Genomic DNA, 23,733 nt, shown 5'->3' on the forward strand with positions numbered 1-23,733 from the left:
AAGGGTCCTGCCCCACAGAGCTATCCTCGAGTGGAAGAGCCAATGAATTTCCAACCTCACCACCGTTCATTTATTCATTCATTCCCTCACTCAAATACTTACTGAGCACCTACTAAGTGCCTGGCACTATCCTGGATGCAGGAGTTGAAGGGGTGAGAAAGACCACCATGGTTGTTGCCTCATGGGATAAATAAATAAGCAGGGCAATCAGACACTGTGGCATGAGGGCAATGAATGCTTGATGGAGGAGAGCATGGGGTGGGGAAACAGACACAGAGGGCCCAGCAGCTTAAGGGACAGCCAGAAGGCCAAGGTGACAAGACCAGCAAGCGAGGGGGAGTAGTATGAGAGGAAGGGGCTGGAGCTGGTAGGGTGTTATGGGGCGGGGGTTTCATTACATGAGTTTGGATTTTATTACATGAGCGATGGGGAGCCGCTGAAGGATTTTTTTTTAATATTTATTTATTTATTTATTTATTTATGGCTGTGTTGGGTCTTCGTTTCTGTGCGAGGGCTTTCTCTAGTTGTGGCAAGCGGGGGCCACTCTTCATCGCGGTGCGCGGGCCTCTCACTATCGTGGCCTCTCTTGTTGCGGAGCACAGGCTCCAGATGCGCAGGCTCAGTAACTGTGGCTCACGGGCCCAGTTGCTCCGCGGCATGTGGGATCTTCCCAGACCAGGGCTCGAACCCGTGTCCCCTGCATTGGCAGGCGGATTCTCAACCACTGCGCCACCAGGGAAGCCCCCGCTGAAGGATTTTTAAGCAGGGGAGTGACACGATTGAGCAGAGGTCAAGAGACCAGTGAGGAGACTTTGCATATTATGGCCAGTGATGATGGGCATGGACCCCAGTGGACAAAAGAGAGCCACGTGGCAGCTCTGGGTGATGGGCTGTTTGGGGGAGTGAGGCCCCAGGAGAAAGTGGGCCTGATCCTCCGGTACAGCTGGAACATGGGGAAATGCTGGTGCTTTTTGCTGAGGTAGGGAGGACCTGGGAGAGGGGCAGGCTGGGGGTAGCGCTCAGGAGCTGTACTTTGGACAAACTGAAGTTAAGACACCTGTGAGACAAGGAGATGTCAAGTCGGTGTTTGGAGCCACGTTTTACAGACAAGGTCACTGAGGCTCGAAGAACTCAGAACTTTCCCAGAGTCCCCCCTCCCAGAATTGGGGTTCCAGTCTGAGGACCTCCAAGGCCTGGGGCACCAAACAGCCTCCCCTCTCAGCAGACCCTAGGAAAAGAACTCATCAGAGAAGGGTCTTCGGGTTTTAGGACAGGGGAGGAAATTTAAGAGGAGCCCCTCCGTGCCAGGTAGGCTCAAGTGCTAGCTTTCCCAGGCTGAGCTATTGTCCCCACCTTGGGGGAATGGAGAAAAGAGGGGAGGCTTGAGACCCCTGGATGTGGGAACAGGGCTTAGGACTTCTGGCTGCCTTTGATGACACAACGCCACCGCAGTAGCTCGATGCAAAGTTGGGTTGGTCGCCAGAAGTCCAGAGCTTAAGCACCTTTATGGGTGGACTGAGCTCTGATCCCAGGGTCCCCTGGGAAGGGAAGGACCTCCCGCCAAGCTGCCTCCTCCTCTCCCCCAGCCTCTTTGCTCTGAAATGACAGTTTAGAGAAACTGGTGTGAAATAGTTTGAAACTCAGATGTCTGGGCAGTCCCTCAGGGCAGAAAACAGGAAGCCAAGATTAAAGGCAGATTTCCAGCAAAGTCCCCTTCTACTTCCTGCAGAGCAGGTGCTCAGGCTGAGCTGACTGTGAGCAGCTTCCCTTGCTGACAGCACCTCTGGGTGGCTCTGCAGAGGCCGGCTCTCCTGCTTTAGGAGCTGTTCTTCAACCTCGTCATCACCATCCCCACAGGAAGCTCCTGCCAGGCCCTTGGGGGAATGAGCCTCCTCCAGAAAGAGGCTGTGGAAGGTGGAAGGAGGCCTAGTGGTGGCACCAACAGGAAACAGCACCTGAGGACACCTAGGAGGCAGTGAGACCAGGCAGAGAGGGCATGGACTTTGGGATCGCTCAGGCCTGGTGTGAATGCCACTTCTTGCTGTAGGGTCTCACTGCCTGTGGGAGTGGGTCGAGGGGTAGAAGCAATGCAAAGGGGGGCTTCAGGGAAGGTAGCCAGGGAGACTGGACCAATGCTGGGGCCTGAGAGGCCTAGGGAAGGGCAGAACCAGGAGAAAGCAAGTGGCCACAGTGGCCATCTCAACATCAGGGACCGCTCGGCGGGTTGGCCAAGCTGATATCCACAGCTGCTAAAGGCTCAGGGAACCAGGGGCCTCCCCTGTGACCTCTTTCCCTTCCCGACCCGCAGGAGAGCTGGCTTCCGTGGGCTCCGTCAAGGCAAGAAGCTACGCCTGCCTCATGCAGAGGCAAAGCCTTGACCTTCCAGATAAGCCCTGTGCTCTCCTCAAGGGGCCTGAGACCCCACCCTCACAAAGCTGTCCTTGGGAGTAAGCATTGCCCCTGCATCCAGAGGCATCACGCATTGAAAACCTCCCTCCTTGGGCTGGCTGAGTTTATCATGAGGACAAGGCATTGGCCTGGGAGACCCAGGTTCTAGGGACAGACTGGCTTCTGATTTTGGGCAAGTCCTCCCCATCCAGGCCTCAGTTTCCCCTCCTGTGTACCGAAGGGTTGCATCTGGTGATCTCCTGCAGCTCTGACTCCTTGTGCACAAGTGGAGGCCCTGGGCATGGGGAGGGTGGGCAGCTGCCAACGGACTCCAACTTCTGTCCCCCTGGGACCAGGGAACTACCATTTACTGAGCACCTGCTATGTGCCGATACTTTATTATTATTATTGATGATGATACTGATTTTTACTGGACACTTACTATGCACATTTTTTAAAATTAATTAATTAATTAACTTATTTATGGCTGTGTTGGGTCTTCGTTTCTGTGCGAGGGCTTTCTCTAGTTGCGGCAAGCGTGGGCCACTCTTCATCGCGGTGCGCGGGCCTCTCACTATCGCGGCCTCTCTTGTTGCGGAGCACAGGCTCCAGACGCGCAGGCTCAGCAATTGTGGCTCACGGGCCTAGTCGCTCCGCGGCATGTGGGATCTTCCCGGACAAGGGCTCGAACCCGTGTCCCCTGCATTGGCAGGCAGATTCTCAACCACTGCGCCACCAGGGAAGCCCACAAACATTTTTAATGTCAGATTAAGGTCTCTTCTCTTTACCGCAACAGTTTGCTCTAAGGGGATTTCTAAGGAAGCTTGTTTGTTTGTTTCCGCCATGATGGTGGCAGAAGTCTTGGTGCTGATGGCTTGGTAGCTTTTTGGCTTTTGTGGTGTTAGCGGTGGTGGTGACCCAACCGAGAGGCCATTGGGAGCTGGAGGACCTCACTCTTGTGGCTTGAGGCAGCCGGTACATAGGGCTTCCTCGACCACACCACAGGGGTTAATTGGCTGGTCTCCTAACCTTGAAGGTCATGGGTCTGGGCTTCCCAATTCAGAATCTCTCTGGAGCAGGCAGATGCAGAGCCAAGTTCATGACATGAATTGGTCAAGGAACCTGGGATCCCTGCAAACTATCTGGTGCCTTCCTCATGGCACATATTTCTTTCCTCCTTGGTCCTTGGTTTTGGAATGTTCTGTCTGGTGGGGCACAGATGTTAAACAGCGTGATGAGAGTTACTGGGAGGGATGTGCAGGTGTGATGCAGGTGCACAGCAGAGGAGCGCTCCTCACCTGAGCGCTCAGACCCTGCAGGAGGAGAGATGCCTGGGATAATAGGAGCAGAGGCCCTGGAGCTGGAAGGGGTTGAGCTTTGGGGGAAGCAGAAACAGGCCAGGATGGGCAGAGGTGCAGGGCATGGGGGGCAGTCTTGGGAGCAGAGGTCAGTGGCCAGAGCCTGCAGGGCCTCCTGTGTCCACCTCAGGGCAGAGGGACCCTGCTCTTTGAGGGTTTCGCCAATGCCTCAGCTGTGTGTTTGCATTTTTAAAAAATTAATTTATTTTTTGGCTGCGTTGGGTCTTTGCTGCTGCATGCAGGCCTTCTCTAGTTGCGGCGAGCAGGGGCTACTCTTCGTTGCGGTGCGCGGGCTTTGTGTTGCAGTGGCTTCTCTTGCTGTGGAGCACAGGCTCAAGGTGCACGGGCATCAGTAGTTGTGGCGCACAGGCTCAGTAGTTGTGGCTTGCGGGCTCTAGAGCACAGGCTCAGTAGTTGTGGCGCGTGGGCTTAGTTGCTCTGTGCATGTGGGATTTTCCCGGACCAGGGATCAAACCTGTGTCCCTTGCGTTGGCAGGCGGATTCTTAACCACTGCGCCACCAGGGAAGTCCCTGTGTTTGCATTTTTAAAAGATCACTTCTTCCTGTTGATGGAGAATTGACTGGCTTTTTGTCCTCCAGGAAGCTGCAATGGCCTTTCCCAAATCCCCAGGCTAGATCACTCCCCTCTGCTGTGCCCCTCAGTGGGCCCTCTTCTCAGCTTTGTAGCATTGACTACCTGCTTTGTGTGAGTTTCCTGGTCTGCCACTGGAGGCTGAAACACGGTGCTCAGATGTTGGTTGAATGACTGAGTGATGTGAATTTTAATTAATAATAATAATAATAATAATAATAATAATAATAATAATAATAATAATAACAATAGTTAACACTGATATAGGCTTTACCATATGCCAGACACTGTCGTAAGCACTTTACATGTCTTAAGTGTCATTTAATCCTTGTAATATATTTGCAAGGTATGTATCATTATTCTCTCCGTTTTGCAGAAAAGGAACTGAAGGGGATTCCATGAGGGAACTCAGCCACCAGACCCTGCGTAGGAGAGGAAGGATTCAGGATGCCATTGTATCATTCTCACCCGATTTATTTTAACAGCTTCTGGATTAGAGTCCTGGCCTCACTCCTGCCCAGCTGTGTGACCTTAAGTAAAAGTCATATAACCTTTCTGAGCCTCAGTTTCCTGATCTCTAAAATGAGAGGCTCACCTCACTTGTGATGCTAAACAGAGAAGAAGAAAAGTTAGTCACTTAGCACAGTGCTTTGGCCCCAGGCACACTTGCACTCACTGGCAGTGAGATGAATATTTTTTCTCTGACTCCTGAAACAGGCTGTGTAGTACTGGCTCTCCCCTGCTGTCCTCTAAGTCCAGCTTCCTGAGGCTTTTGTCTGTTCCTGAGCCTACAGTTTCACAATGGCTTGTGAACAGTAACCCTCCTCCATCCATGCCCCAAATATTGAGGACATGTGTACTACTTCCCAGGCACCAGAGCCCCTGGGGTCAGGCAGGGCCAGAGCTTCCTTGGTTCTTGGTACCTGGAGTCCTGGGCTCGGAAAGCTTCTGAAAGTTTGATGCTTCCCCCTCAAGGCTGCCTGGAGACCTTCTCCTGCCACGTGTCATCTTTGAGCTGGACCAACCTCCACCCAGAAGTCCCCAGGCTCAACTGCACAGATTGGAAACCCAGTTGGTGTTGTTCTGCCTTTCTCTTGGGAACTGTTTGGGGGAAAGCCGAAAAGGGGTTCCGGGTTCTTCACGGTACAAAAGTTGGAAACTTGGCCTAGGATGGGGGTGGGCAAGGAGAAGGAGCAGGAAGTTTGCCTGGCTTGGGCTGCAAAGGGAGAACAGCTGGGTGCTGGTGAGCCTCAGGCCAAGCTTTTGCAAATCACATGCAAATCCTCTTGCCCAGGTGTTGTACCTGTGAATAAACTTGTGTGTCTGTGTCTGAGATCGGGGGAGCTTTTGGAAGAGTGGGGTGAAACTGCGCAGGGAGGAGATCCTCCCTGAGCGGAGGAGGTTTTAGAAGCTGCCTGAGACAGGGACGGGCACCTGGAGGGAAATGTCCCTTCCCTTTGTTTTTTAAGGCCCTCAGAGTTTAGTTCTGAAGAGTGGGTGCCTGGGTGGAGAGGAGAGGGACTGTCTCTCCATGGGGCAAACAGAGCCTGTAGCAGTAAATGTGTATTGAGTGAATAAGTGAGCAACCGAGCTCTCCTTGGGGTCTCTGGCTGCCATTCTTGCCATGGGTCTCAGGGCTCCCATCTCAAGGAAAAGGGCCTTGCCTGCCTCCCTGTTGTCCTTCCCCCCAGCCCATCTTCTTAGACCGCTGCTCTTAACCACTGGGTCTCCAGGAGTGCTCTCCTGACATAGAGGTCCAGGTCACATCTCTCTCCAGCCAAAGCCAGTTCTGGTTGTAGAGGTGGTCCTCTTATCTCCAAAGACCGGCCCCCCCCCGAATCCTTGGGGCCATGCAACTCCAGTTTCAGGTACACCTAGTGCAGCCAGCCTTCCCCCCCTCCCCCTGGCCCTCAACCGTGTGGCCAGTCAGCAGTGAGGGTGGCAGCCTCAGAGGAAAGGCAGGCCTGCCTGAGTCTGGGAGACTGGGTCCTAGGTGCCTGATGTTGATATGAGTGAAGGATGAATGTTGGGGTGATAGGTCGAAAACTTGGGAGGAGCTGGTTGCTTCCCTGAGCTCGTGGTGCAAAGGGAACATGAAGCTTCAAAGTCAGCTAGGGTGAGGGTGTGTAACAGAGGAAAGCAGTGCCACGAACTCTAGGGACCCTTGATTATTTTCAGTTAAAGCTGGGAGCCAAGAGGCTGGGGGCAGCATCCTGTTCAAACCACACTGGAGGCCTGATGTTGGCTGTCTTCTTTGAGTGACTATCTTTTCTGTTGTTTTGGTGAACAGCACATTTATTTTTTGCTTGTTAGCCAGAGGTCGGTTTCTGTTGTTTGTGACTCAGAACCCCACCCCGTGCCCCCGCCCCCGCCCCCATCGTGGCGGCTGGAGGATGAGGTACGGTCCTGCGTGGGAAGTGCCAGATTCATAGCAGCGATTAGACAAAGGCCATTGTCTTCCCCTTGCAGTCTCCGCTATGCCTTGCCTTTTGCTGTCTCTTAGAATTTGGTCTCATTTAACGTTGAGGCCTGTGGTCTCATCGGGTCTGAGGGGGAACAGCGCCTCCTGGTGGCCAGAGTGCAGATCCCAAGGGGAAGGGAACGTGATGAGGCTGGAGGCAAGGCAGTCACAAGGTCCTGGCCAGCAGCCCCAGGGCCTCACCTGAAGAGCAGGTGTCTGCTCTGAAAAAGTTGGCTTCTAGAAGCCTGGGCAGGACCCTGTCCAGGGCTCAACGAGGGCTAGAGCCAGAGCTGACCCTCACCAACTGAGAGTGCCACAGGGTGGGTTCTGAGCAGGACTGGCCAGGGTAGATGAGGACAGAGAACCCAGGGCAGCTAGAAGGGGAGGAGATAAGGCCACTTCTGGAAAGCATGGGTGGGTTGGTCATCCCTTTACAGAGGGGCAGAATCCAGCTGTTCCAGAAACCACCCCCAGTGGCTGTTGTCTGGTTCTGGAAGGGCTTTTCCACACGGGATGCTGGTGGGGGACAGCCAGATCTGTCCTGGCTGCCAGAATTCCCCAGGGTCCCCCACCTTGGACTGTTCTCTGATTCCAAGGCCATTACCACACTGGTCCCAGGTGCCTGGACTGGCCTGAGCATTGCTGATGCTCCTGGTATTCTTCCGAATAACAAGAGCAAGGCAAGGTCGAGAAGGAAGGCATGCTTTGTTGAACACCTACTGTGTGCTGGGTGTTTGTACGTTGGATTTCATTTGATCACTATCCTTCAAGGAAAACAGTAGCATCTAGATCTTATCTGTATGGCAAGGGAGGCCCACAGAAGGTGATTTGCAGAACCACCTCAAAGCCTGGGCTCTCTCTCCTGCCCCATGAGGTTGGTCTCAGACGGCAGTTCCAGAGTCCCCAGGCCATAGGTTTGCTTGGCAGTGAAGGGGCAGTGAGCTGTGGGGAGGATGTTTACATCCCGCCAGCCAGTCCTCCCTCGAGGTATAGAGGAGCTGCTGGTGCAGGGCAGGAGGGTCTGGTTGGAATGGCCCTGGGCCTCAAGGTGGGGGCACTGGTGGAGGCAGAGCTGTAAGGGAGGGGCGTGAGGGGACAGGCTGGGATGAAACTTCTGGCTTCAGAGTCCGCCTTGAACCTTCTCAGCAGGTCTGGCTTGGGCCCAGACGTCATGCGTTGGGGCAGGGTATTCTGCATGAGCCGCAGGAGCCACCAGCAAGGCGGAGGTCAAGTCCAACTCTGCAAATGACCAGCCATGACATCCTGGGTGGCTGACCTCCCGCTCTGCACCCCATCCCCATCTGCCCAGCAGACACGAGTGCACTGCCCTCACAGTGTTGTGAGGACTAAGTGGGGCAAAGTACCAGGAGGGACCTGGCAGAGAGCAAGTGCTCAGAGGACTCTGGCTGATTCTCAAGCAGAATTAAGGGGGCAGTCAGCCTCCAGATATCTTCAAGATTCCAGGGCTAAATTCCTTTGACTACAAGACCCCTGAGAAGGGCTTCCCTGGTGGCGCAGTGGTTAAGAATCTGCCTGCCAATGCAGGGGACACGGGTTCGAGCCCTGGTCCGGGAGGATCCCACATGCCGCGTAGCGGCTAGGGCCCCGTGCGCCACAACTATTGAGCCCACGTGCCACAACTGCTGAAGCCTGCACACCTGGAGCCCGTGCTACGCTGCAAAAGAAGCCACTGCAATGAGAAGCCCGAGCACCACAACGAAGAGTAGCCCCCACTCGCTGCAACTAGAGAAAGCCCGCACGCAGCAACGAAGACCCAACGCAGCCAAAAAAAACCCAAAAAGACCCCCGAGAAGAGGTAGGTGAATGTGTAGGTCTTTGTAGCACTGGCCACGCCCATCTCTGTGCCGGTCAGTGCACCTGAGGCCCTTGTTTGCTTACCTGAGCAGTGTGAGTCCTAGGACATCAGGGGTGGGTCTACACTGTCAGTGTTCCTGGTGCCCCAGAACAGAAAAGATGATGGGTCAGCCTTGGGCGAGTTCCCTGTCTCTGGAAGTAAGAGAATGGAAGTGAACGCCTATCAGGAAGCTGGACAGGGAATTTCTACTTTAGGTGTGTCTCTGAAGACCAGGCCAGGGAATGAGGGGGAAGGGGTTGGGAGGAGAGTCCTCTGGCCATTCTTAGTGGCTTCTCCATCCACAGTTTCTGGGAAGGAAGGACTTGAGAGTTGTCTTGAAGCTGCATTTGCGAAATAAACTCACTTTTCCTTCGATTGTCTATTTCTTTGGCATGGGGTTCCCAGGGCTGCAGGTGATGGGTCAGTGGCTTTGGGAAGCATGTGCTTCTCTGAGTGGTCACGAGGGGGCAGCCCAGACTGCATTATCGCTGCTCCAGCTCCAAGCAGGAGGATGGAGGCAGATCCTGATCTGAGATCTGGGGGCAGGAAGAGGGGCACAGAATCGAACAGCTGCAGGGGTGGGGCACTCTAGGGACAGATTCCCCCTCCTCTGGGGCAAGGAGAATGTAAGCATATGGCTGCTGGGAGGAGGGAGGAGGGGGCCTAGAGCACAGGAGGAGAGGAGCCCGGAGGGCAGTGCTGACCCCAGGTGGGAGGCATGGGGGGTGGTGAGCTGTGGGCTATAGCCCTTCCTGGAGTACCTCTCATCATCCCCTGGGAGGGAAGACCGTGGTGCAGGCTTTCCAGTATCCTGGGCTTGCACATCCCTCCAGGGAAACAGACCTCGCAGGGAAAGGAGGCTAAAGGGGGGCTCTGGTGTGGGAGGGAGCAGGCCTGTGTGTAATGAGTATGCTCATTTCAGAGCTCCTGGCCTCCTCCCAGGTCAGCTGCTCCCCTGGGCTCTGCATGGGCTTAGCACAGGCACAGCTGTGGGTAAGCAAAGGACTTCCACCTGCCCTCAGAGTGGGGCCTGGGGCCCTCTCTGGGTGAGGAGATAGGGTGAGGGAGTAGCCTAGGGAGAAGGCAGCCCCTTGTCACACTCATCATCCGGTGCATCCCTGGGGGTGCAGGGCAGAGAAGGCCAGGACTCCCTCGGGCTGCAAGCTGGGGGTACAGGGCAGGGGCCAGAGAGTTCAGCCACATGCCAGGATGGCAAAGAGGATATCCTGCCCATTCCCATCTACTGCCTGCCTGCCCAGCTGTGTGGGAGCCTGGCAGAAGGACAGGATCTTGCAGTCCTGAGGAGGGTGGCTCCTGGGAGGGGGCCCGCCTGGGAAGAATGAAGGCTAGGGTTTTAGCCTTGCCTACATCAGCTTGCTAGGTGCCTATCTAGATCTCAGTTTCCCCATCTATGCCATGAGGCTCACTTATTCATTTATTCATTGCATGTTTATCTAGTGTTGAGCTAAGGGCAGGGGCTTTGCCATCCCACACCCCTGGGTCTGAGTCTTTGCCACTTACTTGCTGGACAATTTATGTGATGATCTGGGCCTCAGTTTCCTCATCTGTAAAAAGGGGTGAATAGTAGTGTGTGCCCCATAGGATTGTTGATTAAATTATTATTACACATCGAGGAAAATGGGAACTGGATGCTGTTCTTGGGGAATGCTCAGTATAAACACACTGAGAATACTCACACATAAGCTTGCAGATACACAAGGACACACATACTTGCGTGCCCTGAGGTTTGTACACAAAAGAAGCAGCATTCTAAAAGAGGCACCTTTCGAGACTTCCCTGGTGGTCCAGTGGCTAAGACTCCGTGCTCCCAATGCAGGGGGCCTGGGTTCAATCCCTGGTCAGGAAACTAGATCCCACATGCTGCAACTAAGAGTTTGCATGCTGCAGCTAAAGATCCTGCATGCCGCAACTAAAAAAGATCCCATGTGCTGCAACTAAGACCCAGCATAGCCAAATAAATAAATAAATATTTTAAAAAAATTGTTTTAAAAGAGGCACATTTCAAAGTCTGGGGCACAGTAGAGGGAGTATCTGACTTCAGGCCTGAGATGACCACGGTAGGTTAGCAGCTCAGCTGTATGGGGTGTGGCTGGTGCTCATGGTGTGTGTGTACACGCTTGCACGTGCACGAAGTCTCTGATTTCCCCCTCCCTTAGGCTCTGAGATGGTGGAAAGAGCCAGGGGAATGGCCAACTTTTCCCCTCTTTACCTCTGCTCCTGGTCTCTGTGATCCTGCAAAAAACGTCCCCAAATGAACTGAGAATAGCACTGAGTTCACGGACTCAAAAGATACAGGTGTCGGTCCTGCCACGTCAACTTTCCTGGGGAAGCCGTCTTCCCTGTCTGAGGCTCTGTCTCTCCATCTCTTCAATGGAGTTATTTCACTTGTGAGGCTGTGCCTTCCCTGAGAAGGGTGGTGATTTGCCTTGGGCACACAGTAAGCCCCTTCCTGCCTCAGGACCTTTGTGCATATTGCTCCCTCTGTCCAGAACTCTTTTTTCCTCTTCCCTTCCTATTTAATTCTACCTCCTGGGAGAAGCCTGCCTTGATCCACCCATCTAAAGCCATCATCCTTGTTTGTCTCTTTATTGCACTTTTGCTTCTTCTTCAGAAATCTCATTACAATTTGTAATTGGGTATTTACTTGTATGTTTACTTTTTTTAGTCTGTTTCTTCACTAGACTTTAAGCTCTATGAGAGCAGAAATAACCATATGCTAATCTTGTTCACAGCTGTGTCTCCACCAGCCAGCACAGAACCTAGTACATAGTAGATATTCAATCAATATGATGTAAATTTCTTTTTTGGAATAGGAAATCTATACACATGATACAAAATTCAAAAGTTACAAAAGGATAAAATCTCTCTCAAGCACATGTCCTCTGGACATCCGTTACTTTCTTTAGAGAAGAGACTTACTTTTTCTTATACATCCTTGCAGGATCGTCTCTGCATGTATTAGTATAGTGTGTTTAAAAACATAAATGGTTCAGCTCGGTGGTTTGTGACCACCTAGAGGGGTGGGATAGGGAGGGTGGGAGGGAGGGAGACGCAAGAGGGAAGAGATATGGGAACATATGTATATGTATAACTGATTCACTTTGTTATAAAGCAGAAACTAACACACCATTGTAAAGTAATTATACTCCAATGAAGATGTTAAAAAAAAACACAGAAACATAGATGGTAACAAAACTAGATACTTTGTTCGGGAGAATCTTCCATATCATGCATATTATTTTGTATGGATCTATCATAATTTACTTAGTCATTTTGCAGATTATTGGAAATAATGGAATGCTGCAGCAAAGATCCTTGAACATATTATTGTCGTTTGTGTAAGCTTAACTGGAGAATCAATTTCTAGAAGTGGAATTGCTGGGTCAAAGAGTATGTACTTTGAAAATTTTGATGAATACTGTCAGATTCATTTTTTAGAGGTTTACTTTTAACTTAAATGCACCTTCACCAAAATGAATATGAGTGCCTGTTTTCAACACCCTTTCCAGCACAGTGTGTTAGCAGACATTTCATCTTTGCCAATCTGATTGGTGAAAAATTGTATATCGTTTATATTTCTTTTATTATAAGTGAGGTCAAGCATCTCTCTCTTTTGTTTTGTTTTTTATTAAGGTATAGTTGATGTACAATATTGTATAAGTATCTCTATAGTTTAAAATTTATTTGTATTTTCCTCTTCTGTTAATCATGTTTTTTGTCCGTTTTTTATTGGATTGTTGTTTTTTGGTTGGACCTCTTTGCATATTAAGGACATTATTCTTTTATCTGTGTATCATGCAGCGTTCCAGCAGGAAACAGATGGAATTCTCAATTCAGGTTAATTTGGGGAAGGGTTAATAAGGGATTATTTACAAGGGTATATAGGCAGGGAGTAGTGGGGGCTCTCGGGGTAGTTCAGTTGCCCGAAGGATGCCACTAGAGGGAGCTGTTACTAGACCCTCAGGGAAAGAGCTGCACGCGGAGGGATGCCTGAGAGGTCACCTTTCCCATCTCCCATTAGAGATTTGGTTCCAGGAATCCAACTAAAAACCAGAGGGCAAGGGAGCCTGTGGCTGAGGCCCCTGCAGGCCAGCTTCACAAGACAGAGAGCAGGGTAGACAAGGGTAGAGAGGGGATCTGGAGGGACAAAATGGAAGAAATCCAGCACACATTTGTTGTATGTCTTTTGACTTTATGATTCTTTTAAATGTAGAAATGATTTATTTTTATGTAGTAGGATCGATCTTTCCAATTATTTTCAACATGATTTATTCAGTAACATATCTTTGCCCCATTGATTTGAAATGTTACCTTTTAGTAAAAACTTACATGAATGAATGAATGAATCGGTAGCATTTCTGGGCACAAAAACTCACTGCTGTATCATTTGTTACATAGCACTAGACCCCATGGTTACCCCTGGGCCCTGCCTGGGGTTCATGTCCAAAGCCCTGCCATGCCCCTAGTATCCTCTGAGCTGCCAAAGTGGACATGGTGTGGGTCCATAAGAAGGTGGAGGGCTTCCCTGGTGGCACAGTGGTTAAGAATCCACCGGCCAATGCAGGGGACACGGGTTCGAGCCCTGGTCTGGGAAGATCCCACATGCCGCGGAGCAGCTGAGCCTGTGCGCCACAACTACTGAGCCTGCACGCCACAACTACTGAAGCCTGCGCGCCTAGAGCCCATGCTCCGCAATAAGAGAAGCCACCGCAACGAGAAACCCGCGCACCGCATCGAAGAGTAGCTCCCACTCGCTGCAACTAGAGAAAACCCGCGTGCAGCAACGAAGACCCAAACGCAGCCATAAATAAATAAATAAATAAATAAATAAAACTTTTAAAAAAAGGTGGCGTTCCTGTGGGGTGGCCCAGCCAAGAGTACCAGTGGGCTGGTGGGGAGTGGGGTGGGGGTGGGCATGCATGTCAAGGCTAGTCCTGGGGGGTGGATAAGCCCATAGATGTGGGGCACCCTCTCTCTGTGCGTGCGTGCACATGGGCAAGCACGAGCCTGGCATGGTCAGGGGTATACCTGTGCGTGAGTCTGCCAGGTGTGCATTCAGGTGGATCAGCATGCCAGCCAGGTATGTGCGTGCTTGCAGCCAGGCGTGTGTTTGCAGGTGTGCCTGCTGTCTCCTGTGCCCTCAGGGCCACGGGAGCTGCTTGCTCGCGTGCCTGAGAGTCCTTCTTGCCGTGGGAATTGAGGAATCTCTCAGGCCCCAGGTTAGCACGTCCTCCGAGGTGGGGGTGGAGGTGGGGAGGTGGCCGGTGGGGTAACCAGTCAGGTTTGCGAAACGTGTTTCTGCTCCTCCCAATCGCTGACGATGGTCACGCCTGAGAGCCTGGAGACCTGGATCTGGTGACGCCATCTGCCTGGACAGGGCGAGCCGAGACCCTGCCCAGAGCTTTGGGGAGTTGTGGTGTTGAAAAGGAGTAGCGGAGAGAGATGCAGATCAGACAGAGCTGTGCGCTGGGCAGCCAGGCCAGGAGGGCCCAGCTACGCAGATGGTCCCACCCAGTCCACTCCCCACACAGGCTGCCATGTGGGGAAACTGAGGCCCAGACAGGGTGCATCTTGTCCAGAGCCTCTGGTCAGCAGCCCACCAGGGGTGAACCCTCCGAGACATCCTGCTGGGTGTGGACAGGCACAGTGGAAGGGCCCCCTCCCCCCACATCAGAGGGCTCCCCCTCTGAGGGTGGAGGCGCTGGACCCACCTGGGGAGAGGGTGATTGTGCATGAGAGAGGAAGTTGGGGGGGTAGGTGAAGATGCTGCTACATAAGTGAAACCCTGCGTACCGGAAGGACTTCTGGGGGGAGAACATCCTTGGTCCCCCAGCAGTGTGCCCTGTGCTCTCTGGAGGGATTTCTGGGGCTCTGACCTCATCCCTATCTGCAATGTAGGAGTTTTGGCTGAGCCCTGAGATGGATCCTTCTGTCTCTCATCTTTCCTGGCTCAGCCCCTGGGCCCTGACCATCCCTGGACTGGCTTCTTGCACTCAGTTACTTACTCAGTTGGTCAACACTCATCAGTTGGGACTGCTCTAGCCAGGCCACTCTGGGGCCACAGAGATGAATGAGAACAGGGCCCTGGACTCTTGCAGGAGGACCCAGCCCAGCCCCTGGGGAGGGGGTCAGGGATGCCTCTGAAAGGAAGTGGGGGAGGCCAGTCCAGGTTCAAGGACAGAATGTACCAAGAATGAGAGGCCTAGAGTGCACAAGCCCTCCCCTTGAGCAGCATGGGGGGTCTCCAGTCTTCCCTGGGGCAGTCATCAGGGGGGCGGTGGCCTGTCCCACTGGGAGGTGAGTTTCCTTCCGGCAGCTCCTTCTCACGCAATGGGCCGGAAGGGGTTGGGGGCCCATTGTTCCCTGGCACGCCAGCACCCCCAGCCCTCCCCAGCTGCTGGGTGGGGGGAGCAGTGGAAGGAAGTAGGCTGAGCCCAGGCCCTGGCAGGACCCCAGTGAGAGGGTGTGGGGTCCCAGGAATGCCGGCTCACACACATGGACCTGGTATATGCACAGCTGCACATGCCATGCCCATGTCCTGGGTTCAGTCCTGCCCCGAGACCACCTTTCCCAGCATTCCCGGTGTGCGTGCGTGTGTGTGTGTGTGTGTGTGTGTGTGTGTGTGTGTGTAGCACTGATTTAATACCTGACACTTTACACACTCCATCTCATTAGGCCCTCCCCAACCCTGCAGGGTAGGATTATCATCCCCAGTTGCAAGCTGAGAAAATCTAGACTCAGGAAGGTTATGCAACTGGCCCAGCATCAGTGGGCGAGCTGGGATTTAGACCTCTCTTTGCGAGCCAGCCTCCTACCTTATCCCCTTTCCCTTTCCCAGGCCCTGCTGGGGATTAGACTCTTATCATTAATTACTGGCCCAGGATAGCATAGAGGGTGCACAGGTGAGGGGGTGGCTTGGGGAAGCATATCAAGTATCACCATGTCGTCCTTCTAATACTAGAAACATCTGCTGGCACGCAGGGCCGGCAGGGAGAGCACAGGTGGCCTCAGTGCAGACCAGAGGCTGCCTCCCTCATCAGTGCAGGTTGAGGGCTGTTGGATAGGCTCCCTATCCAAAAATGCCCCCTCCCCTGCACAACCTGAGAGCTGCTGCTACAGTTGCACAACCTTGAATCACGGCCCCAATTCCAGGGGCATCCTGCGAACCTGGTGTTATGTCGTGGTACAGGGGTAACCAGAGTGCAGGATCTTGGGGGGCAAATTTTGAGAGAGGGGATCATTAAGGGATGGGGAACTTGGCTCAGGGTGTGATGACCTCTGGTGGCAGCCCCCTCTCAGGGACAGGAGCCAATGACAGGGATAAGGTGGAGGGCTGACTCATGGATTGCCTCTTTGAACCATATAAACTTTGGACTAGGAAAATCCAGCCTCTGGTTTCCCCCACCCAGATGGTGAACTCACCACTCTTCTTTCAGAAGTCTGCTCCCTCCTCCGAGTCCTTTGTCACTTGGAAAATCCTTCCTTGGGGAGCACGTTGCCTTTGGACTAAGACTTATCTGGGCAGATCTGGGGGGTGTCCCCAGTGACTGGGTTCATTTGCATAGGGACCAAGGGGATCCTGGGAGGAGGTCACCTTGAGGAAAAAAGGGGCCAGGCAGGCTCACCTACCCCAGTGTCACAGTCCCTATCAGAAAAAGGATGAGCTGGGCCAAAATAAGAATAGTGATGTTTTCTTCTGTAATTTGTCAAGAAACCTAACCTTTTGGAGTCTCAGGGAAGACTGAGAGTGAGGGCAAGATTGCTTTGCACTAAAGGTATGGGGAGGGGTGGGCAGGGCAGGAGAAAATAACAAATGGAGTCTTTTATGTGACTCTGTAAGCTTTCTCCTGTACCATTGTCTTCTCTGGGCCTGGTGTGAAGGGTCCACCTGCCAAGGTGGCATGTGTGCTGTGAGTACTTGGACCAAAGACAGATGTTGCTCCAAGGGGACTCAACACTGACTGACACATGGCCTGGTTCAATCAAACTCCTTTCTCAAGAACCTGAACTGAGTTAAGTAAAGGAAAGAGCTGGTTAGTGGTGGATGCTTGAGATAAAAGGAGTTGAGAGACTGAACTGGATAAGCTAGGAGACTGAAGAAAATCACTTAATTTTCCCTGTGAGGCTGACGTGGGATTCCCAGCCCAGGGCTTTTCCCACCATTTCATCGTCACCAAATTACCCCTCCCCAGTGCACTACACCCCACAGTTTGCCAGATTCTCACGGGATTTCGCCCACAGCCTTAAGTGAGGCTGGCAGATGAGGGGTCATTCCCAGTGGCCTGATCTTCAGGTTTATGGTGCTGGAGAAGACCTCAGAGGTGGCCGAAGATGGGGGATCTGAGACCCAGAGAGAGGGAGGGACTCGCCCAAGGTCACCCACAGGTAAAACCTGAGCTCAGGGTTCCTAATCCTCCAGCCCAGTGTTCTTTCCAACTCTGCACACGGTTCAATGATCGTGTTGCCTTTCTGAGCTGCCCTGTTCTATCCGAACAGTCCTGGCTATGTGGGTGAGGCAGGGGAAGAGACCCTGCACAGGGTGTAAGAGATACAGCCCTGAGTCCCTCCCCTACCATTTCCCAGCTGAGGCTTTCCAAGCCTTGTGTTCCTTATCTCTAAAGGGGCTATAATGGTGTCTGCCTCCTGGGGTTGTTGTGAGAACAGCCTGGGATGGTGTGTGTCCAGGACCTGCCCAGGGAGGGGCAGGACAGAGCCGTTGCAGTCTACCTCCAGCCTGCTGTGGGGGGCAAAGTCTCCATGTCCAATTTCTCCTCCTGTGGCTCTGGCCAGAGGGGAGTCCTAAGCCAGCCCAAGTGAGTTAAAGATTGGCCAGGTGTGCGTGAGAAGCTCAGGCCAGTTCCTGACCACAGGGAGCCAGACAGGGCAGTGACCCTGAGTGACCACTGGGCCTGAAATTCCCCAGGGAGCTGGGCCTCGGCTGAGTCTTGGATTGACGAAGTATGGCAATGTCTGTTTGTTGCTTGTTGGGGGTCTTTACGTGTGCCACTAGGGTGCTTCAATGGAATTTTCCACTAGTTAGGGGCTCTGAAGGATAGGACCATGTCCCCGACAGACTGGAGCTCCCAGAACAAGGGCTTGTCTCTTTCCTCAGACGGGGCCGTGTTTCCTGAGATTCCGGGGCATGGGCTGCATCCCCCTCATCAGACTGGGACTTTTAGAGCAGGTTCAGTTCCCCCTCAGACTGGAGCCCCCAGGTTGGCCTGTGTCTCCTCCCTCTGCTTGTGACGTGCAGGACAGGGTCACGTCCTGCTCAGCCTCAGGTTCCCAGGACAGGACTATCTTCCCCCTCAGACTGGAGTTCCCTAGGGCAGAGCTGGGCCTCCTTCGTCTGACAGGTGAGCTGAGTTTCCTCAAGGGGTTCCTTGAGGAGTTTGCTGTGGGTTTGAGGACAAACAAGTGGAGTTCAGGTGAGGTGCTTCCTCCCTTCAGGACTTTAGCACAGAATCCGGCTGATTTTATTCTTAAATTTATTATTTTCTTCAAAGCCACAGACAGCCGTGATTATTTCCAGAATGTTGGGGCAATTCTGCCACTGGGTGAACACTTTGAAAATGAGGTCTGGCTCATTTTCATCTCATCTCAGAAAATCATAATTTGCAGGACAGATAAGGCCGAGTCTTGATTAGTAATAGAGAAGGCAAAAACAAACTGAAGGGGCTTCCCTGGTGGCGCAGTGGTTAAGAATCCGCCTGCCAATGCAGGGGACACGGGTTCGAGCCCTGGTCCCAGAAGATCCCACATGCCGCAGGGAAACTAAGCCCGTGCGTCGCAACTACTGAGCCTGTGCTCTAGAGCCCGCGAGCCACAACTACTGAGCCCGCACGCCACAACTACTGAAGCCCGCGTGCCTAGAGCCTGTGCTCTGCAACAAGAGAAGTCACCACAGTGAGAAGCCCGCACACGACAACAAAGAGTAGCCCCCGCTCGCCTCAACTAAAAAAAGCCTGCGCGCAGCAATGAAGACCCAACGCAACCAAAAAAAATAAAAAAAATAAAAATAAAGTTCCCTCAAAAAAAACCAAAAATAAACAAACTGAAGGAACGCTTCAGCAAGAGTGCAGATGGCATATATTAGGTAGCAGCTCCTGTTGGTCGGGTGGCATTACATCTTAGCCCTATTAGTCCTTGTGGTTACTGCTCAGAAGTGGTAGGAAGTGAGGTCCAGCAGCCATGTATACGGGCTACTTGGAAAGGAGCGCTGGCAGGGTCAAAACTCTGTAAACTCACTCCTAGGACCACAACAGCTAGGGGTTGGTCACTATTTGAACCATCTTCTTACTAAATTTTCATTTTGAACTATTAGTGGCTATTTTCCCTACAGAACACATCTCTAATGCAGTAATGAAAGGCAATAGGAAAATAGGATTCACTTTGCAGAGATCCGCTCTACTGCCCATGTGGCTGGATGAGGCTATTCCAGAAAGCAGGGCATCAGGATAGCTGTGCAGGCACAGCCATTCTTTCTGTGTCATTCTCTTCTATCTCTTTCTAGGATCCTCCCTGAAAATTCCTCCATCATTTTCCTTCCTTCATCCCCAACCCCCAGGGTGGGTACTCTGGACTCACACTATACCCAGTTGATCCCTCCAGGCATAAAGGTATGTCCTTGGAAAGAGCCTTGGGCTGGAGGGGCAATAAGGAAGCAGTGGTCAGTTCAGGTGTGTGTGGGAAGGCACAAAGCCCAAATCTCAGCGTCCTCAAGCTCTGTTTTTCTGTATCCATTTTTTTCAGTGGTGAAGGGCCTTGCTCATGCATATAAAACATAATGAACAGGTCTTTCATTTTGGGAAGACCAAAGCAAACTTCTTATGCACTTAGAATCGAGGGCTCTTATGAGATAAACTAATTCACCTCTTTGCCTCCATTTTGCAGGTGGAAACACTGGAGGTGAAATTAGGGAGCTTCGGAGCAGAAAAGGGGGCTCTGGCACCATGGAAATGAGCTCAGTGCGTGCTCCACCCCCAGGGCTGTGTGAAGAGAGGGTAAGGCCTGGGCCTTTTTCCCCTCATGTTTTGCCAATATTTTATTGGATTACTTGCCTTTTGTGTTTTTAATTGATAGACTTTAGTTTTGGAGCAGTTGTAGGTTATAGAAAAATGAGCAGAATGTACCGAGAGTGCCCATGTACCTGCCCTCCCTGCTCCCAGTTTCCCCTGTTATTAATGTCTTGCATTAGTAGGTAATTATTTTACAATTGATGAACCAGTATTGATACACTTTTATTAACTAGAGTCCATAGTTTACATTAGGGTTCACTCTTCGTGTTGTACATTCTTTGGGTTTTGACAAATGTATAATGCTGTGTACCCACCATTACAGTATCATACAGAATCGTTTCACTGCCCTAAAAACCCTCTGTGCTCCACCTGTTCATCTCCCCCTCCTCCCACCCACCCCTTCACCCCTGAAATCCTGGCAACCACTGATGGTCTCCATAGTTTTGCCTTTTCCAGGATGTCATATAGTTGGATTCATAAAATAGGTAACCTTTTCAGATTGGCTTCTTTCACTTAGCAATATGTATTTAAAGTTCCTCCATGTCTTTTCGTGGTTTTGATGCTTGTTTCTTTTTATTGCACACAATGTTTTATTGTGTTACTTGCCTTTAAAAATTGTGGTAAGGGACTTCCCTGGCAGTCCAGTGGTTAAGACTCCATGCTGCCAATGCAGGGGGTGGGGGTTCGATTCCTGGTCAGAGAACTAAGATCCCATATGTTGTGCGGTGCAGCCAAAAGATTAAAAAAAAAAAAATTGTGGTAAAATATACATAAAATTTACTATTTTAACCATTTTAAAATGTGTAATTCAGTGGCATTAAGTATATTCACAGGGCTTCCCTGGTGGCGCAGTGGTTAAGAATCTGCCTGCCAATGCAGGGGACACGGGTTCGAGCCCTGGTCTGGGAAGATCCCACATGCCGCGGAGCAACTAGGCCCGCGAGCCACAGCTACTGAGCCTGCGCGTCTGGAGCCTGTGCTCCCAACAAGAGAGGCCGCGATAGTGAGAGAGGCCCGCGCACCGCGATGAAGAGTGGCCCATGAAGAGTGGCCCCCGCTTGACGCAACTAGAGAAAGCCCTCGCACAGAAACGAAGACCCAACACAGCCAAAATAAATAAATAAATAAATTTAAAAAAAAAAAAAAAGTATATTCACAATGCTGTGCTACTATCACTACTATTCATTTCTAGAACTTTTTCTTTGTCCCAAACAGAAACTCTGAACTCATTAGACAATAACTCTCTACTCTTCCCTCCCCACCCCACCTGTCCCAGCCCTGGTAACCTCTACAATACTTTTTTCTCTGTAAATTTGCCTAATCTAGATACCTCATGTAAGTGGAATCATACAATATTTGTCCTTTTGTACCTGGCTTGTTTCACTTGGTATAATGTTTTCAAAGTTTACCCGTGTTGTACAATGCATCAGAATGCCATTCCTTTTTATGGTTGAATAATATTCCATTGTATGTCTAGGCCACATTTTATTTATCCAAATATCTGTTGTTGGACCCTGGTTGTTTCCACCTTTTAATTATTGAGAATAATGCTGCTATGAACATTCCTGTGCCAGTTTTTGTTTGAACACCTGTTTTCAATTCTTTTGGGTAGATAGCTAGGAGTGAACTTGTTGGGTTATACGTAATTATATGCTTAACTTTTTTTTTAAATTATTTATTTTATTTATTTTATTTTTGGCTCTGTTGGGTCTTCATTTCTGTGCGAGGGCATTCTCTAGTTGCGGCAAGCGGGGGCCACTCTTCATCGCGGTGCACGGGCCTCTCACTATCGTGGCCTCTCTTGTTGCGGAGCACAGGCTCCAGACACGCAGGCTCAGTAGTTGTGGCTCATGGGCCTAGTTGCTCCACGGCATGTGGGATCTTCCCAGACCAGGGCTCGAACCTGTGTCCCCTGCATTGGCAGGCAGATTCTCAACCACTGCGCCACCAGGGAAGCCCCTATGCTTAACTTTTTGAGGAACTGCCAAAGCATTTTCCACAGGGACTGTACCATTTTATATTCCCACTTGTAATGCACAAGGGCCACAATCTTTCCATGTCCTCACCAACACATTAATGTCCATTTTTTTAATTGAGATATAATTGACGTATAACATTATATTAGTGTCAGGTGTAAAACATAATAATTCAATACTTGTATATATTGCAAAATGATCACCACAATAAATCTAGTTAACATCAGTCACCACGCATAGTTACAATTTTTTTCTTGTGATGAGAACTTTTAAGATTTACTCTCTTAACAAGTTTCAAATATTCAGTATAATATTGTTAACTCTAGTCACCACGCTGTATATTACATTCTCATTACTTATTTATTTTATAGTTGGAAGTTTGTACTTTTTAACACCCTTCACCCATTTTGCACCCCCTGCCCTCACCCGAACCTCTGGCAACCACCAATTTGTTCTCTATACCCATGAGCTTGGTCTTTTTGTTTGTTTGGGGGTGTTGGGGTTTTTTGCTTGTTTGTTTTTGGATTTCACATATAAGTGAGTTGATATGGTATTTGGCTTTCTCTGCCTGGCTTATTTCACTTAGCAGAATGCCCTCAAGATTCATTCATGTTGTTGCAAATTGCAAGATTTCCTTTTTTATGGCTGAATTATAAATATATATAATCATAATATATATATATCCCATATTATCTTTATTCATTCATCCATTGATGGACCATTGGATGGATGGATAATAGCCATTCTGACAGATGTGAGGTGATATCTCATTGTGGTTTTGATTTGTATTTCCCTGATGATTGGTGATATTGAGCACCTTTCATTTATCTGTTGGCTATCTGTATGTCTTCTTTGGAAAAATGTCTATTCAGTTCCTCTGCCCATTTTTAAATTGGACTGTTTGGGGGTTTTGCTATTGCATTGTGTGAGTTTTTATATATTTTGGATATTAACCAAAATATCAGATATATGATTTGCAAATATTTCCTCCTATTTTGCCTTTTTATTTTGTTGATGGTTTCCTTTACTATGCAGAAGGTTTTTAGTTTGATGTAGTCCTGTTTATTTATCTTTGCTTTTGCTGCCTTTGCCTTTGGTATCAAACCCAAAAAATCATCACCAAGACCGATGTCAAGAAGCTTACCACTTGTGTTTCCTTTTAGGAGTTTTATGGTTTCAGGCCTTATGGACAAATCTTTGATCCATTTTGAATTAATTTTTGTGTATTGTGTAAGATAGTGGTCCAGTTTCATTCGTTTGCATGTGGCTGTCCAGTGTTCCCAGCACCAGTTGTTGAAGAGGCTATCCTTTCCCATTGGATATTTTTGGCTCCTTTGTAATAAATTGATTGACCATATATGCATGGATTTATTTCTGGGCTCTCTATTCTGTTCCATTGATCCACGTGTCTGTTTTTATGCCAATACCATACTCTTTTGATTACTATAGCTTTGTAATACAGTTTGAAATCAGGGATCATGATGCCTCCAGCTGTATTCTTCCTTCTCAAGATTGCTTTGGTTATCTGGGATCTTTTTTATGCTTCCATGCAAATTTTAGGATTGTTTGTTCTATAGCTGTGAAAAATGCCATTGGAATTTTGATAGGGATTGTCTTGAATCTGTAGATTGCTTTGGACAGTATGGACATTTTACAATATTAATTCTTCCAATCCATAAGCACAGAATATCTTTCCATTTATTTGTGTCTTCTTCAATTTCTTTCACCAGTGTCTTATAGTTTTCAGTGTACGGGTCTTTTACCTCCTTAGTTAAATTTATTTGTAGATATTTTATTCTTTTTGAAGCAATGGGATTGTTTTCTTAATTTCTCTTTCCAATAGTTTATTATTAGTGTATAGAAATGCAACAGATATTTATATATTGATTTTGTATCCTGAAATTTTACTGAATTTGTTTATAATTTCTAACAAATTTTTTAGTGGAGTCTTTAGGGTTTTCTCTATGTATCATGTCATCTGCAAATAGGACAGTTTTACTTCTTCCTTTCTAATTTAGATGCTTTTTTATTTCTTTTTCTTGCCTAAATGCTCTAGCTAGGACT

This window comes from Balaenoptera acutorostrata, chromosome 3, assembly GCF_949987535.1.
Source record: "Balaenoptera acutorostrata chromosome 3, mBalAcu1.1, whole genome shotgun sequence".
NCBI classification, from domain to species: domain Eukaryota; kingdom Metazoa; phylum Chordata; class Mammalia; order Artiodactyla; family Balaenopteridae; genus Balaenoptera; species Balaenoptera acutorostrata.